This window comes from Thermobia domestica, chromosome 14 (genome assembly GCF_964235325.1).
Source record: "Thermobia domestica chromosome 14, izTheDome1.hap1.1, whole genome shotgun sequence".
Lineage (NCBI taxonomy): Eukaryota > Metazoa > Arthropoda > Insecta > Zygentoma > Lepismatidae > Thermobia > Thermobia domestica.
The window spans coordinates 201,256,834-201,271,644 of NC_137467.1; the positions used below are offsets into that span (position 1 = coordinate 201,256,834).

Consider the following 14,811-nt stretch of genomic DNA (forward strand, 5'->3'; position numbering starts at 1 on the left):
TCTCTAGTTTTTTAAAATCTATCGAACGAGGTATCACTCGCTCCTTGTTTTCATTTAAAATTTTAAAGTTGCGCCCTGGGCCCACATAAAGGGCGGCCCTGAGGGTACCGCGACAATACCATTCGATGTGCCCCATGGCGTTTTCTATTTGAGTTTTTGTTCGGTTCATTTATATTCAACTGTTTTCATATTAGTAGTACTGGATGTTTTATCTGATACAGTTACCATGTCTTGGCGACCATTTTGAATACGTTGGCTGATATGAAAAATCGTTTGCCACAACGCATTTTAGTTTTTAGAGATCTATCAAACGAGGTATCACCCGCCCCATGTTTAATTTTAAAATTTTAAAGTTGGGCCACATGAAGGGTGGCCCTGGGAGGCACTGCTAGGTCTACAACACCATTCGATTTCCCTCATGGCATTTAAATTTTAATTTTTTTAATTTTTTTTAATTTATTTTATTTATTTATTTTCTATTTGAGTTTTTGTTTGGTTCATTTATGTTCAACCGTCTTCGAGATATTTCCGTGGAAAGATTGTGTCCTTTCAGGTTCCCTTTCATCCGAGGGAAGAGAAAGAAGTCGGGGCTAGAATAAAGGGAGCCTGAGGTAGCGGTTAGTACGTTGTTTTGGAATTCGGCATGAATTCCCTTATGTTTAGTGATATACGACTCGGTGCATTGACGTGGTGGAGACTCCAGGATCGGCTATCTCTTTTCGAATTCTTAACCTGAACCGCGCGAGCACTTCCACTTAAAATGACCGATCACTGGGCCGTATAAATAGTCTAAAAGTGAGTAAGTGCTTAAAACTCACAAATTTGGAGCAAATGCTCAGTTTCGTATAAATAAAAATAATTCTACTCAAGCTACTCGTGAGCAAATGCTCATTGTCTTTGGCTGGTGAGCAACTGCTCTAGATTTGGTATAAATAAAAAAAGAACAAATGGTATTTTTTTGGAGCAAGTGCTTAAGATTTTTTGAGGTTCCTCTGTACCTTGCTCAGCTTACTCAACAAAAGTTGTTAAAAGCGAAATAGTCGAGTTTATGGTGATTCCCGAAACAAGATGTAAAGAGTATAAATTGCGAAGGAACTCTGATGTTCTTAACTATAAAGCATTGTACAGATTTAAGAAGGGAAATGTTAAATGGTTTACGGAGCAACCCAAATGAAATATACCAATTTCTAGGTCAAAGGTTGCTGACAACATTTATTTATTTTTGATTTTTTTAAACCTAAGATTGTACCACATTCAGGGAGTTGAAGACGGGTATTCATTTATTTTTTAGCCGCGCAGGTTTTGTCGTAGCGGTCATTTTGTATGGGTGCCTGAGCGTATTTTGAACTTTTTAGTGCATTCCGTTAAATGCTGTAACTTTTTAGGTTTTAAAGATAATGAGTTCAAACCAAAACCATATGAAAGTTAATGGAATAGACAACATTCTATGTTCTGTGCACATTAAGACGCACTTTAGAACGTCGAGAAAAGAAGCTCTGAACACTCAATGTGCAGATCCAGAACACTCAGGGGCGGATCCAGAGGGGGGCGAACGGGGCGATCGCCCCCCCCAGAAGAGGAAACTTTCATATTTTATATATATAAATAAAACACATCCCAAAATTTGGAGCCCTTAAAAGTAGCAGTATGACAACCCACCACCCTTCCCAGAAGTCGGTCCTGGATCCGCCCCTGCATTGAGTTTGGAAACCTAGAAATGGCCAATTTGGTTTGTACATTTTGAAACGAAATAAATAAGAATCACCTTCAATTCTTTGTCAACATAGAGACTAGATAGTAAACAACGTTCCAAACACGTTTTAGGTCTGAGAACCATATTCTTGATTTTTGGAAATTTTTAAACATTGCGAATTTTTGAAAATCCTGTATTTCACCATCAAAAATCTCTGGAAGGACACAAGTTAAAAATCCCAAATTTGTACGAAGTAGACGGTAGTGGTGCAGTAACAAAAATTTCCAAAAAATCAAATATATGGTTCTCTGATCTGAAACTTGTTTGAGACGTTGTTTGCTACCTAGTCTCTATGTTGACAAAGAATTGAAGGTGAGTCTTCAATATATACATTCGTTTCAAAATATACGGTACATTCCAAATTGGCCATTTCTAGGTTTCCAAACTCAATGTTCAAAGCTTCTTTTCTCGACGTTCTAAAGTACGTCTTAATGTGCACAGAATATAGAATGTTGTCCATTCCATTAACTTTCATATGGTTTTGATTTGAACTCATTATCTTTAAAGCCTAAAAAGTTACAGCGTTTAACAGAATGCACTAAAAAGTTCAAAATATGTTCAAGCGCCCATACAAAATGGCCGCTACACTACAGAGCCCGAAACGACTCAAAACGCCACAAAAATGCATGTCTTGAAATTTGGACATACTTTAATGTGTACAAATGAATTGCCTTCTAATGGTGAACATAAGGAGATATGTCGATTTTTTGACATTACGGATATGTCCGCCATGAACATAAAAAATGTGAGCAACTATAGCATGTCAAAATAGTCTACTGCCTTGTTTTCATTAGTTTTGACGGATTAGTATGTTATGTTTTGATCATTGGGGCAATGTTTGAGATAATATAATTGTACGTCAAAAATTTATACACATGCGCGGAAACGTGAGGCGGTTATCGTTTGTCTCTTGTTATCAGTGTTACCAATGTAGCACTTTGTCACTTGATCTAGAAATTTTTAAAGATATTTTTTTTTATCAAAAACAATTGGTTCATTTATCATTATTAGAATAGAAATTTAGCACCTTTTAAATGTTGTCTAGTGACTAAAGTAGCATTATTAACACTAAAATTAATATTTCTATCGTTTTCTTGCAGTGCGTTTAGTGACCGTATTATTCACGTTGTTGTCAGTATGTTTAGTATCATTACGACATGTGTGTGTGCCCTATTACAGACAGGTTTGACATATATTTTTATGCCATACCTTGTACTTCGGGCTCTGTATGTATTACAAAACCTACGAGGCTAAAAAAATAAATGAATATCTATTTTCAACTCCCTGAATGTGGTACAAACTTAGGTAAAAAAAATAATAAAAAACTAAATTTTGTCAGCAACCATCATTGGTCGATTTCATTTGGATTGACCCTTTAATAATATTTTCTTACCGAATCAACTGAAACACGAAGTGGTGCTCTGACGAATTATAGAAAGATGAAATTTTTTGAGGTACTTAGATCCTGATCTTCAGGTGGGGGTTGAAGAAGATCAGGATCTCCTGCATACCGCTGTTCAATTGTGTATTGTATTTTTATTCCTGGCGACACCACAAAATAACTTCTCACTCCGGGCACGATACACATTCTGCGAAAACCGGGTCATGCTATAACGTTCTTTATAACGCTGATCATCTTCCCCCTTCTTCTTGCTAGAAAGAATCAGTCCCAACATATTTTATTCAGATATCGTATTTCAATTAAGAGAAAGAAGCAACGCACACTGAAATTTATTTATATATATTAAGCCTTTAATTAACATAATTTTCTAAGCACTACTTCAGTAGAAAAAAATACCATACAATGAAAATTAATTTAAACGTTTCTATTATTTTTGATTCTAGATGTGGCCTTTCCATCTACGCGATGTTGATTGCTTGGGCGACATATTATCATTACATGCTTCATAAAGGCAAGGAACAAGGTATATAACTCGTCAAATCATTTATTTTTCAATTAAATTCGTGACAACAGTGTAATAATAATAATAATAATAATAATAATAATAATAATAATAATAAAACTGCTCAGGAGAGTCATTTATTTATTTATGCAGTGAATATGACAAATATAAACTCTTATCTAGCAGAATATATCAGTAGGATCATGCAGGATTTTACACGACAAAGGAAGCCACCTCATGTAAACGTGAGTAGATAAACTAGAGAAAGTGTTGTAACGTTAAGTGGTACAATGTAAGTCTTGATTTCTAAAAGATCTGAGTGTTCCCTGGAAAAGTTGAATGGCATTTGGGAGGAGTGAATGACCCGTGATGCTTGCTGTGGCTAAGCAGGACATGGTCCATAGCTTGAGAATGACCCCTGGGTTTGCAGGAACCTCTTCTAGCCCCTGGCCCCTCAAGAACTGTTGTTGTCTGACTTTCCAGGTTTGATCCAAAATGGGGTATAAAAATTAGTTGTTAAAACTTGATCCCTTTATCCCTGTAAAGAATGATGCCTGAGGACTACTCTGGGGACCCTCCTTTGGTTCTATGACCCTGCCCCTGTAGAAAATAATTATAGGACACTTCCAGGACACCTCCAATGGTTTTAGAACTCTGCCCTGTAGAAAATAATTGTAGGAATCTTTTAGAATCCCTCCAATCCTTTTAAGACCCTCATGAGTCCTTAAATGTAAAAAAATGAGCCCCTGGCTTCCCAGGACCCCCTATGTGAAAGGCGTGCACATTAAGACGATATGGAAGGGAGACCCCAAAGGGAATCGAACCCGGGATCTTCACGCCAAAGGCGTGTCCAATAAGTGTTTAGCCGTGGCTTTTGAAACATTTTAACTACCTCGGAATAATTACTCGAACACTGTGTGAGTGTACTAAAATAGTAATTGAACCCGGGACTCTCAAGCTAAGGGCATGCACAGTAAGCCACGGAGGAGGTCGAACACAAGTTAAGGAAGGAAGAATAAAATAGGGTTGAAATGTTTATTCAATTATTTTATTGTTCATTACTTCATATGCATAAGCATACGCGTTGTGTGATGTTGGTACAGATACTGTATACAGAGCATGGTCATCATACGTCCTTCTTGACCGACGTCTGGAGACTAACTGAAGTTTTCGTGGGCTTTTGGAACCCGGATGGACATAAGCGAAAACTGGTGTAGGGTATTGACCTTACTGCTACGTGACATCACAGAATGCTACCGATGCATTAGCAAAGAAGTTTGGCGCCGCTGCGAGTAGACATCACAGAATGCTGACGACTAATAGAAAAGAAGTTTGGCGCCGCATAAGGTGAACACGTGGTTACTTTGTGGGTATGAAAATATTTAAATAAGGTTATAAGAGAAAAAATATATAAAGATACATCATGCAGTTCTATGAAAAAAAGGATCATTGGAATAGTAATATTGAAGGATCATTATGTGATGTTGACTCAGAAATATACGAATCATTGTCAGATGAAGAATTTGATATTGACGCAATAGAATCACCAGTGCTATCAGTTTCAGTTTCCGAAACCCAAACTCATCTCCCCCTGTATTATCAAGAACATCGAGATTTTGGAGTTTAGACTGTCGTAACAGTGAAAAAGTGGACCGTGAATGTACAAAGAATGTTATTGAAAAATGAAATTTCAACGATAAATTAATATGCGACGGTTGTAGAGAAGGATCCTATCATGATTATGCTCATGATTGTATGAATGTAGCCCCAAGTCACTGGAAACCCGAGCTTGGAGTATTATAACAAGTCCTAGGGTTCAAGGAGATGTGTTTTACTTGTATGCAAATACACACATTATTGGAATATTAACAAGAGAAAAAATTATGAAACATATGTGGAAGTGTTAAATGATACAGACTTTCACCCGGAATTACTGGACGTTTTATTAAGAAAAGACAGACGGAAATAAGACATTCCGGATTGAAATGTATTCGAATAGTGATAGTATTTCATGTGTGTTATGTATTAAAATATTAATGTGAATTGTGTATTAAAAACAATAAATGTATACTTACGTGATAATAATCTAATTCAATGCATGGAATGCAAATTGAATATTCTTCATGATTGTACTCATCTTCATAATACTGGAACATTTAAAGCGAAGTATTTATATCTTGATAAAACTCTTAGTGAACTTTCTGAAGTGTTTGAACAAGAACATAGTGAAATCCCATTTATATGTTTTATGCGTAAAACTTGTGATCTTTTAAAAAATACAGAATTTGGTGGACAAATTATACCATTCTTCATTCAGCGCACAAATGAAATTTCACCATGTGTAAATCAGTATATTATTGATATTCAGATATTGAAATGTCAGATAACGAATTTATTTTTCGTGGGTTTTTTCTAAGCGCATGCGATGAAACAGTAAATTTCCATTGCTTGGTAAAGTCACCAATAGAATATAATTTATTATCATTAGGTTGCCAAAAACAAATTGATTGGTTAACATTAAATTTACACGGTTTGAAGTGTGATAGCAAAACTGGATATACTGTAGCATTCATACGCAAACTTGTATATCAATTATGTGCAAAGAATTCAACCTTATATTGTAAATTTTTAGAGAAATCTCTTTGTATTAAGAGGATATTTGCATTAGATAATGTTCTTGATTTAGAAACAAAACATTGTCCATCATTAAGTGGAACACATTTAATGTATATTGTTTTTTTCACACAAATATTGTAAAGAAATCATAAAGTGCATATTTTAATGAACAACAATTGAATTATTGGTGGAAATATAAAATATCAACAACATTAACCTATGCATTATCAAGATTGTAATGAGGAATTGTAAATAAAATGCAGGAGGTGCCATCCATTTCAACGCAGGCAAAAAAATGAAACCGTACCATCACTATCTCAGATATTCTTGAAACACTTTAATAGCAACTAGACATGCTTTTAAGAGACCCAAATTTTTTTTCTCGAAAAACATTTTCCGCCAACTAATGAGCCATCAAAGACGGGGAGGACAATTTATGAATTGTAGAAGACATGAAAAATGATCAACTTCGGAGACCCACCATTCAGCTATGGAGACAGGTAGAGTTATAATTTTTATTGTGGTATGTTCATAGGTATATAAATAAACTATATTTTATTATAGTTTGGTTCGCGCATGCATATCATTTTGTAGATACATTAACAAATGAACGTCAGTTTATCTGAAAAGTCGAAATTTGCGAATTTTTCGATCACTACCGACTCGAATTTTAAAATTCTGTTTTCACGGTTGGTAAGACCTAGTTACCCGCTTTCCGAAAGAATTTTTGTACCGCTTCTGTATGCAACTGTTTTACCGCAAAAAATTCGAGAAATTGCAAAATTTTCAAAAATCGCCATTTTTGGGCGCCATTTTCTCGAAAACACCATCTTTTAAAATTCTGAAATTCTGTTAGATGGTTTAACCTTACACGAACAATAATCACACCAAATACCATTCTCGACCAATGCTTCATGAATTAGCTACAGGCTTTTAAAGTTTGCGAAGTTTCGTTAACTTTGATGTCACAGTTAGCAACACTGGAAACAATAAAAGTGCAATGATTTGATGATATTTGTGGTTCGCATTCATTAAATGAAGAATAAAAGGTTTTCTTTATTGTTTTTTTATTTTGATTAAAAAGGCGCTCTGAAATATTAAAATGAGCCTCCCCCATCTCCTTGGTTTTCTTAAACAGAAGCAATCTGAGATGGAAATTACGATTACGAAACACACAAATTTGAAGTTCACTTTCTTAAAATGGTCTTCGGAAACAAAATTTCAGTGATTTTTTTTACATGGACCAATCATTTGCTTGGTTGGTGTCTTCTGCGCTAATAGCATGTAACCGTGGAGATGCCCAATAGGTGTTGGTGCACTCACAACACGTCCAGGGGTGTATCCAGGGGAACGATCGCTTCCCCCGCCCAAGAAGAAACTTTCTTATTTTATATAAAAGAAAACTGATCCCAGTGTTTGGAGCTCTTAAAAGTAGCTCTAAGTAGCAGTATTACAACATTTATTATCACTTCTCTTAACCTATTCTGGATACCTGTAGCCTGCTCAAGGTCCATGTGGAAGGCTAAACAGCACTTCAACTTCACGTAATTCATGATTTATTCATAATATTTCTGCTACGCATCACTGGTTATCATACGTATATGTATGTAACGAAAGTTCCTTTTTTCAAATTTCTTAAATCTACACTTTGAATTGCACAATCTCGATTTTGGGGGAAGCATGAACTTAGTTCATGGTAACCCGTAACTGCCATAAAACTTCGCCATTTTCCGAAAGCCAAAGGTGGCTTCGTTGAATAACTGTTACCGGTCGCACACTTTCCCATTCTTGCTTTTTCTTCTCCTTCCGGAAGTTGTCGAATTCAGTTCCAGGCAACAAAACGAGAGTAATTTCCAGAGTTTGTACTTGCATTATACTCACGGATTCTTCTGCGGTTTTTATACTGTGTATCTATTTTCGCCTAAGGTTGTGCCGCGTTATTTCATTCTTTATAACCTCCCCAATACCGTCGCAAAGACCCTTATATGGCCTGTTTCACTGCAAAAACACTGCTATATCGGTCCTGTCTGCATCTCGATCATCTGAAAGCGCTTTTTAAAGTGGGATGCAGCTCCATCAGAGATCACTTGACACGGTTTGGGAAATTGTAGACACTTATTTTCACGTATTCGAACCTTTTTCTATAACCTATATTTTCGCTTTTCTTCGAGTATTTTTAGAATCTTGTCTATGCTATGAGTACATGAGCCGAATCGTGTGTTTTATCGTCCCTTATTACAACAAAACTGTCAGTTGTTTCATATTCCGGTGATAACTGAATATAACTTTGCAGAATAACAGTCATGTTTTCAATGAAGTCCACATGAAGTAAAATAGAAAGACAGAAAGTGGCACAGTTTTTTTTAACGAGATCATTGTTTTCCCATGTGTCATACATAACACTTTCATTTTCATCAGGATCATTAACTAAACACTCCACACTTATTCCTTCCACTCCAGGACATGCACCACATCCGGCTCGCAACCAGCCACAGAGGTTTGGGGTGGCATGAATATGTTAGGGGTTCAAATCATGTTGCGGATGACATACTTTAGTCGAATACTATAAAATTCCGAGTGACCCATTCTTTTGCTGCGATTGTTCAGTTTAAAAAGGCTGTAAATTTCTTTGATGGAACGCGTAAGAAAACGTTTCGAATTTTTAAAACTTTTTGTCCTTTTTCGATGACTGTAATGACATCGCACTTAATTGAGACTTTGTCTGGATCATTCCAAATCATCACTGATGTAATAGTTCAGGCTTTTTAGAGATCAGAATTTATTGGATGGCACCTTCAAGTTAACTTGAAATTTCTGTGTTTCGTAATCGTAATTTCCATCTCAGATTACTTCGGTTTAAGAAAACCGAGGAGATGGGGGAGGCACATTTTAATATTTCAGAGCGCCTTTTTAATCAAAATAAAAAAACAGTAAAGAAAACCTTTTAGTCTTCATTTAATGAATGGGAACCACAAACATAATCAAATCATTGCACTTTTATTGTTTCCAGTGTTGCTAACTGACATCAAAGTTAAAATACTTCCCTAACTTCAATAGGCTGTAGTTAATTCATGAAGCATTGCTCGAAAACAGTATTTGGTGTGTTTATTATTCATCTAAAGTTAAACCATCTGGTAAAATTCCAGAATTTTAAAAGATGGTGTTTTTAAGAAAATGGCACCCAAAAATGGCGATTTTTGAAAATTTTGTAATTTGTCGAATTTTTGCGACAAAACGGTTGCACACAGAAGAGATACAAAATTTTTTCGGAAAGCGGGTAACCAGGTCTTACCATCTGTGAAAACAGAATTTTAAAATTTGAATCGGAAGTGATGGAGAAAATTCGCAAATTTCGACTTTTCAGATAAACTGACGTTCCTTTGTTAATTTATCTACAAAAAGATATGCATGCGCGAACCAAACTATAATAAAATATAGTTTATTTATATAACTATGTACATACCACAACAAAAATCATAACTCTACCTGTTTCCATAGCTGAATGGTGGGTCACCGAAGTTGACCATTTTCCATGTCTTCTACAATTCATAAATTGTCCTCCCCGTCTTTGATGGCCCATTACTTGGGCGGAATTTTTTTTTCAAGAAAACAGAAAATATAACATGTGTAGTTGTTATCAAAAACTTTCAACAGTATCTGAGATGGTGATGGTACATGCTCTGCTTGAATTGAAGTGGAAGGCACCAGGAATGTAATTTTAAAGAAAATATTGTAAAATTTTAAAAAATGTAATTAAAAATTTTAAATGTATATAGTAAAAATTTAAAAACTTGTAAATATATATATATAAATAAAAATTGTAAGTATATATAATAAAAAATTTTAAAAAAATATTTGTGTTTTCTTTTTAAAATTTTGTTTAGATGTTTATAAACGATATCATAATTCTTTTTCAAATTTTTCTTGTTAAATATTTTTAAACATTTTTGAAAGGATTGAGTGCGAATAATGTGATGCAAAAAGAATAAAGGAAAATATCCGCACAACACAATCATCGTCCTGATATTATTGACTATTTGTAAAATATAATTTAGTATTTTTTGATAAAAAGTTTTTTATTACTTTGGGAATGGCCATAGCAAGACTATCAAAGTGATATCGTTGTTTTTTCTCATCGACGTACACTCCAACCCAATGCGATCCATTTGAACCTGATGTTTCATGATTAATCACAAGTGCACCAGGTGGCTCTACCATCACAAAAACTTTGCCAATGGGGCAAATCCCAGTAACACTTGCACCAGTCACTTTATCAGCTAGTAACACATTTAACAATTCGTCACTATAAATGATGAAGATTATTTTTCTTAAATTAGCAGGTATGCAATTATCACTGTAATTCACATGTAAAACATAATCATACACCTTTATAAATTCACTATACAGTAATACTTCATGAACACTGCATCTATATTATCCGATACGATGTTTGTTATGCGCACACTTGTGAATGTGAAAACTTAATGCCCTTTACTTTGAACAGTCTTTTTCTTCTAAATTTGTAACATTTCTTTGAAGAATTTCTTCAAGAAAACACTTTCTATTTATTCCGTAATTGTAAATACTTGTAGTATTTGAACAATATGTTTAGAAGTATTTCCTTAAGATGGGAATACTCTACATCGCCTTCGTGCCAGGTAATGCCATACACATTCTCACTTAGATACTTGTTTGTACTTACGATCGGTTCAGATAACTTATTTAAAGTGTATGGTGGTTTAAATACCCAATTTTGAAAAAAGAGAATGTCAGGATTTACAATGGATAGCTTCTTTACAATAAATTCATCATCATTATCGTGGAAAGCAGAGAAGTGCACAACCCTCATTATACTAAACTGAATAAGTTAGGTGTTATCAGTATAAACATTTCTATCTTTGTCTACTTGTGCTAAGGAATCAAATTGTCCATACACGATACATGTAAAAGGTTCAGTTAAAGTTTCTGAAAATGATACTTTTAAATTTACAAGGGAATTACGAACTACATCCCATGTATTGTCATCTAAAGTTCCTGTTGGAGACAGAATAAAAGCATACACAGCATATCCATTTGGATATTCATCAACAGTAACAATGTGTGAATAATTTTGATAATATATACCAGTATCTGAAATCAGAGTATAGTAACTTAGAAGGTATAAACTGTTATTAAAATCAGGTTGAGGGGGTTGGGAGGAAATGATTTTGAGCCGACGTGTAATTGCAGTTGGTTAGCGTTAAAGTTTCGAAACTCATAGGGATTAGGTTGTGATTTCCCATTGAAGGCTGTGTTGGAGATGAAACCAATAAACAGGCCTTTAGGTTTATTACCCAAGAAGAGATTATCAAGGTTGTAAGACTTGACTTGTGCAGGAATAGTATAAGATCTTGTCTCTACTGTTGTGAGAGGTGACTTGTCCGTTTCCAAAAAACACTCGCGTATTTAATTGCATAGCTACGTCAATGCGTCGTATATGAAGAATAACTTTCTCAAGTGCAACTTTATAACTTGTATTTTCAGGAGACATTAAGCAAAAAATATTTTACTGCGGTGTAATTTTACACGTAAACTTACTTTGTTGGGAAACATACGATTTCAACTTACAATATCAGTATGAAGACGTCCGTACATTTACAAAAGATTTACTATTTTTCACGTTATTAGCACGTTTTTCAAAACCAGCATTTGTATTATCTAATTTATTAGAATGTTTTGCAGTATCTTTATGCCACTGCCACATGCTAAATGTATTTGAGAAGCATCATAAGAATAATTTAATAATGTTTCAATGTATGCACGATAAGGATAAGATTCTGCTGAAGAACTAATTAATTTATCATTTAACAAAATGTCAATTTGACTAAATAATGAATGTAGGAAATTATTTACTAGTGCAACAGTATCGTCTTCAGTTAAATTTGTACCATCAGCTTTTGTAATTTTAGAACGTACATAAAGATATAAATATGCAGGATGAATAAATTCCCCTGTTTCTCCAGGAATAACAAATTCAATAGGTCCTTCTGAGGTTAATGTAGAAACAGGACGATATTCTGCATTTGTAGTTGCTTGAATAGCTGTTTGTGTCATAGGTATATAAAAGAAATCAAATTCGTTGGTACAACATTCTGAAGTATCTGAATTTAGGAGCGCCATTATGAAAATTAAATCTTTTATATGTTAACGTTTTTTGGTGGTCCAAACTTTACAATTGCAGGAGCTTTCCTTTTGCGTGACCGTCTCTTACCGCTACCACTTAACAACACCCCGACTTTATTAATGGCTTTTGTCTTTAAACTATCACCAGCTTCTTTTACATGTGCGCGAACAGATTCTTTAAAGGGACGATTTTCCAATACATCACCTGCAACTTGTGTACCGGTTTGTAATGTCTGACGCCCTACAGTTTTTGCACCTTGTTTAAGAAATGGGAAAGCAAAACGAAATAACCCTTTAGAGAAACTACCTATACTATGTTCCTTTTGATATACAGGTCCTGAAAAATATGGTATTCCACGTCCTCGGTAATAAGAAACACGTCTAGATCTCATCTTTATTATTATTATTATTATTATTATTATTATTATTATTATTATTATTATTATTATTATTATTATTATTATTATTATTTAGCAGATGCAGGAGAGCGTTTAAAATGTAGTGTTACGGTCAGTGTCCCAGATCGAACTTTACTTTTAATAGGCTCTGCATTTTTAAATTTGTACCATATAACATTTTCACCTTTGGTAATATTATAACATGTTAACGGCATATGTACTTCACTTAATCCCACGTACCAATCGGATTCTGATAATCGTATATTATTTTTAATTGACTAATAAAATGTGTTGGACTATTTGTAGGATATACATTTGTACTAGCGTTTGAAACTAATGTAATACAAAACTATCATTAATACTTTCAGAAATTATTTTCGTTTAAAGTGAAGTGTCAAGTTTGAAGTCCAAAAACGAAATGGTAATTTTAATCCGTGTTCATCTTTTAAGTTTACTTCTATCGTATCAAAATATTTCTTTTCAATTTTAACATAAAGCGATGTGTGAAACACAGAATATTTCACATGACCGTGTTGTACATTATATACACTAAGCTTTCGAACTATCGGTCCTAAATTTGGTTATTCTTTTAGAATATCAACGCATACATTAATTGCATTTGGAACATTATAATATAATTACATGGAAATTTTCCACGTGTTAATATCAAATCAACATTTCTACCATTTTTAACATCAAGTGCTTTTTCATTAATAAATCCAAAAATATGTTGTAATGCCGGTGTAATACCAAACATATATTGATGTTCTAATTTTAAAGAATGTTTAATAACAATTTGATTTTTATTTTGTATATATTGTAATATACGAACATTTTCAGGAATCAACTGAAGAATAGATTCAATAGAAGAATAATATCCTGGTGTTATTTGAACATGATATCCTTCAACTTTATCGTCGATAACATTAGTAATTAGAATTTCTTCATTTTCACCATTATAAAACTCCACGGAATATTAATTTGTGTTAATGCAATACTCCATTCCCCATCACTTAAATCAATAGGTTGTGCTTATTTAACTCGAAATGAAGCTGTAGTATTATTATAAAAAAGTTCACTACTTGCATTTGAAGGAAGAGTAACGTAAAAGTCGTGTGTAAAGTTTCAATTCATCTTGCAGACTGAATAGAACGTGATCTAATCCACGAATTCATACTGGACGGATTTGGATAGGAAGAGAAAAGAATCTCTGAAAAAAAAATACGATTTGCAATGTTAATATTAAAAATTTTCTGACCCTGAATAAGATGGCTACTATCTTGCTAAAGACAGGACGCTGTACTAACACATGGTTAATAAAAGCCGTCACCATCTTTAAAAAACGAACGATTTCCAATATTATCACCACACGTTTTATATTTTTACGTTTTACATTATCACCATACGTTTTACATTCCCATTTTTTAGTACACTCACGGGGTCCTAGAAAACCAGGAGCTGATTTTTATAATTGAGGGTCCTAAAAGCATTCGAGGGGTCTTGGAAGGGTCATACAATTATTTTCTATAGGGGCAGGGTCCTAAAACATTGGAGGAGTCCTGAAAGGGTCCTACAATTATTTTCTACAGGGATAGGGTCCTAAAACTATCGGAGGGTCCTGGAAGGGTCCTACAATAATTTTCTACAGGGGCAGAGTTTTAAAACCATTGGACTGTAAGGGTCCTGTAAGGTAAGGAAAACTGTAAGGGTCCTACAATTATTTTCTACAGGAGCAGGGTCCTAAAACCAATGGAGGATCCAAAGAGGACTCCTCAGGCATCAATCTTTACAGGGGCTACAGGGATCAAGTTTTAACAACTAATTTTTATACTTTATCTAGGATCAAACCTGGAAAGTCAGGGAACAACGAGTTTTTGAGGGGACAGTGGCGATAGGAGGTCCCTGGAAACCCAGAGGTCATTCTCAAGCTATGGACCATGGTTCTGGTTGCCCACGGCAATCATCAAGGGTCATTCAC

At 34.4% G+C, this 14,811-nt stretch overlaps 1 protein-coding gene across 2 annotated transcripts in view; it reads left to right on the plus strand.

Annotated features, from left to right (window-relative positions):
- The first annotated feature begins 3,594 nt into the window (after nucleotides 1–3,594).
- Nucleotides 3,595–14,811, plus strand: part of LOC145670767 (nose resistant to fluoxetine protein 6-like) — a 57,153-nt gene continuing 45,936 nt past the window's right edge. For both annotated transcript variants that reach the window (XM_081739529.1, XM_081739530.1), the window contains exon 1: nucleotides 3,595–3,678. The gene's annotated coding sequence lies outside the window, so the exon portion shown is untranslated. The remainder of the gene's footprint in view (nucleotides 3,679–14,811) is intronic.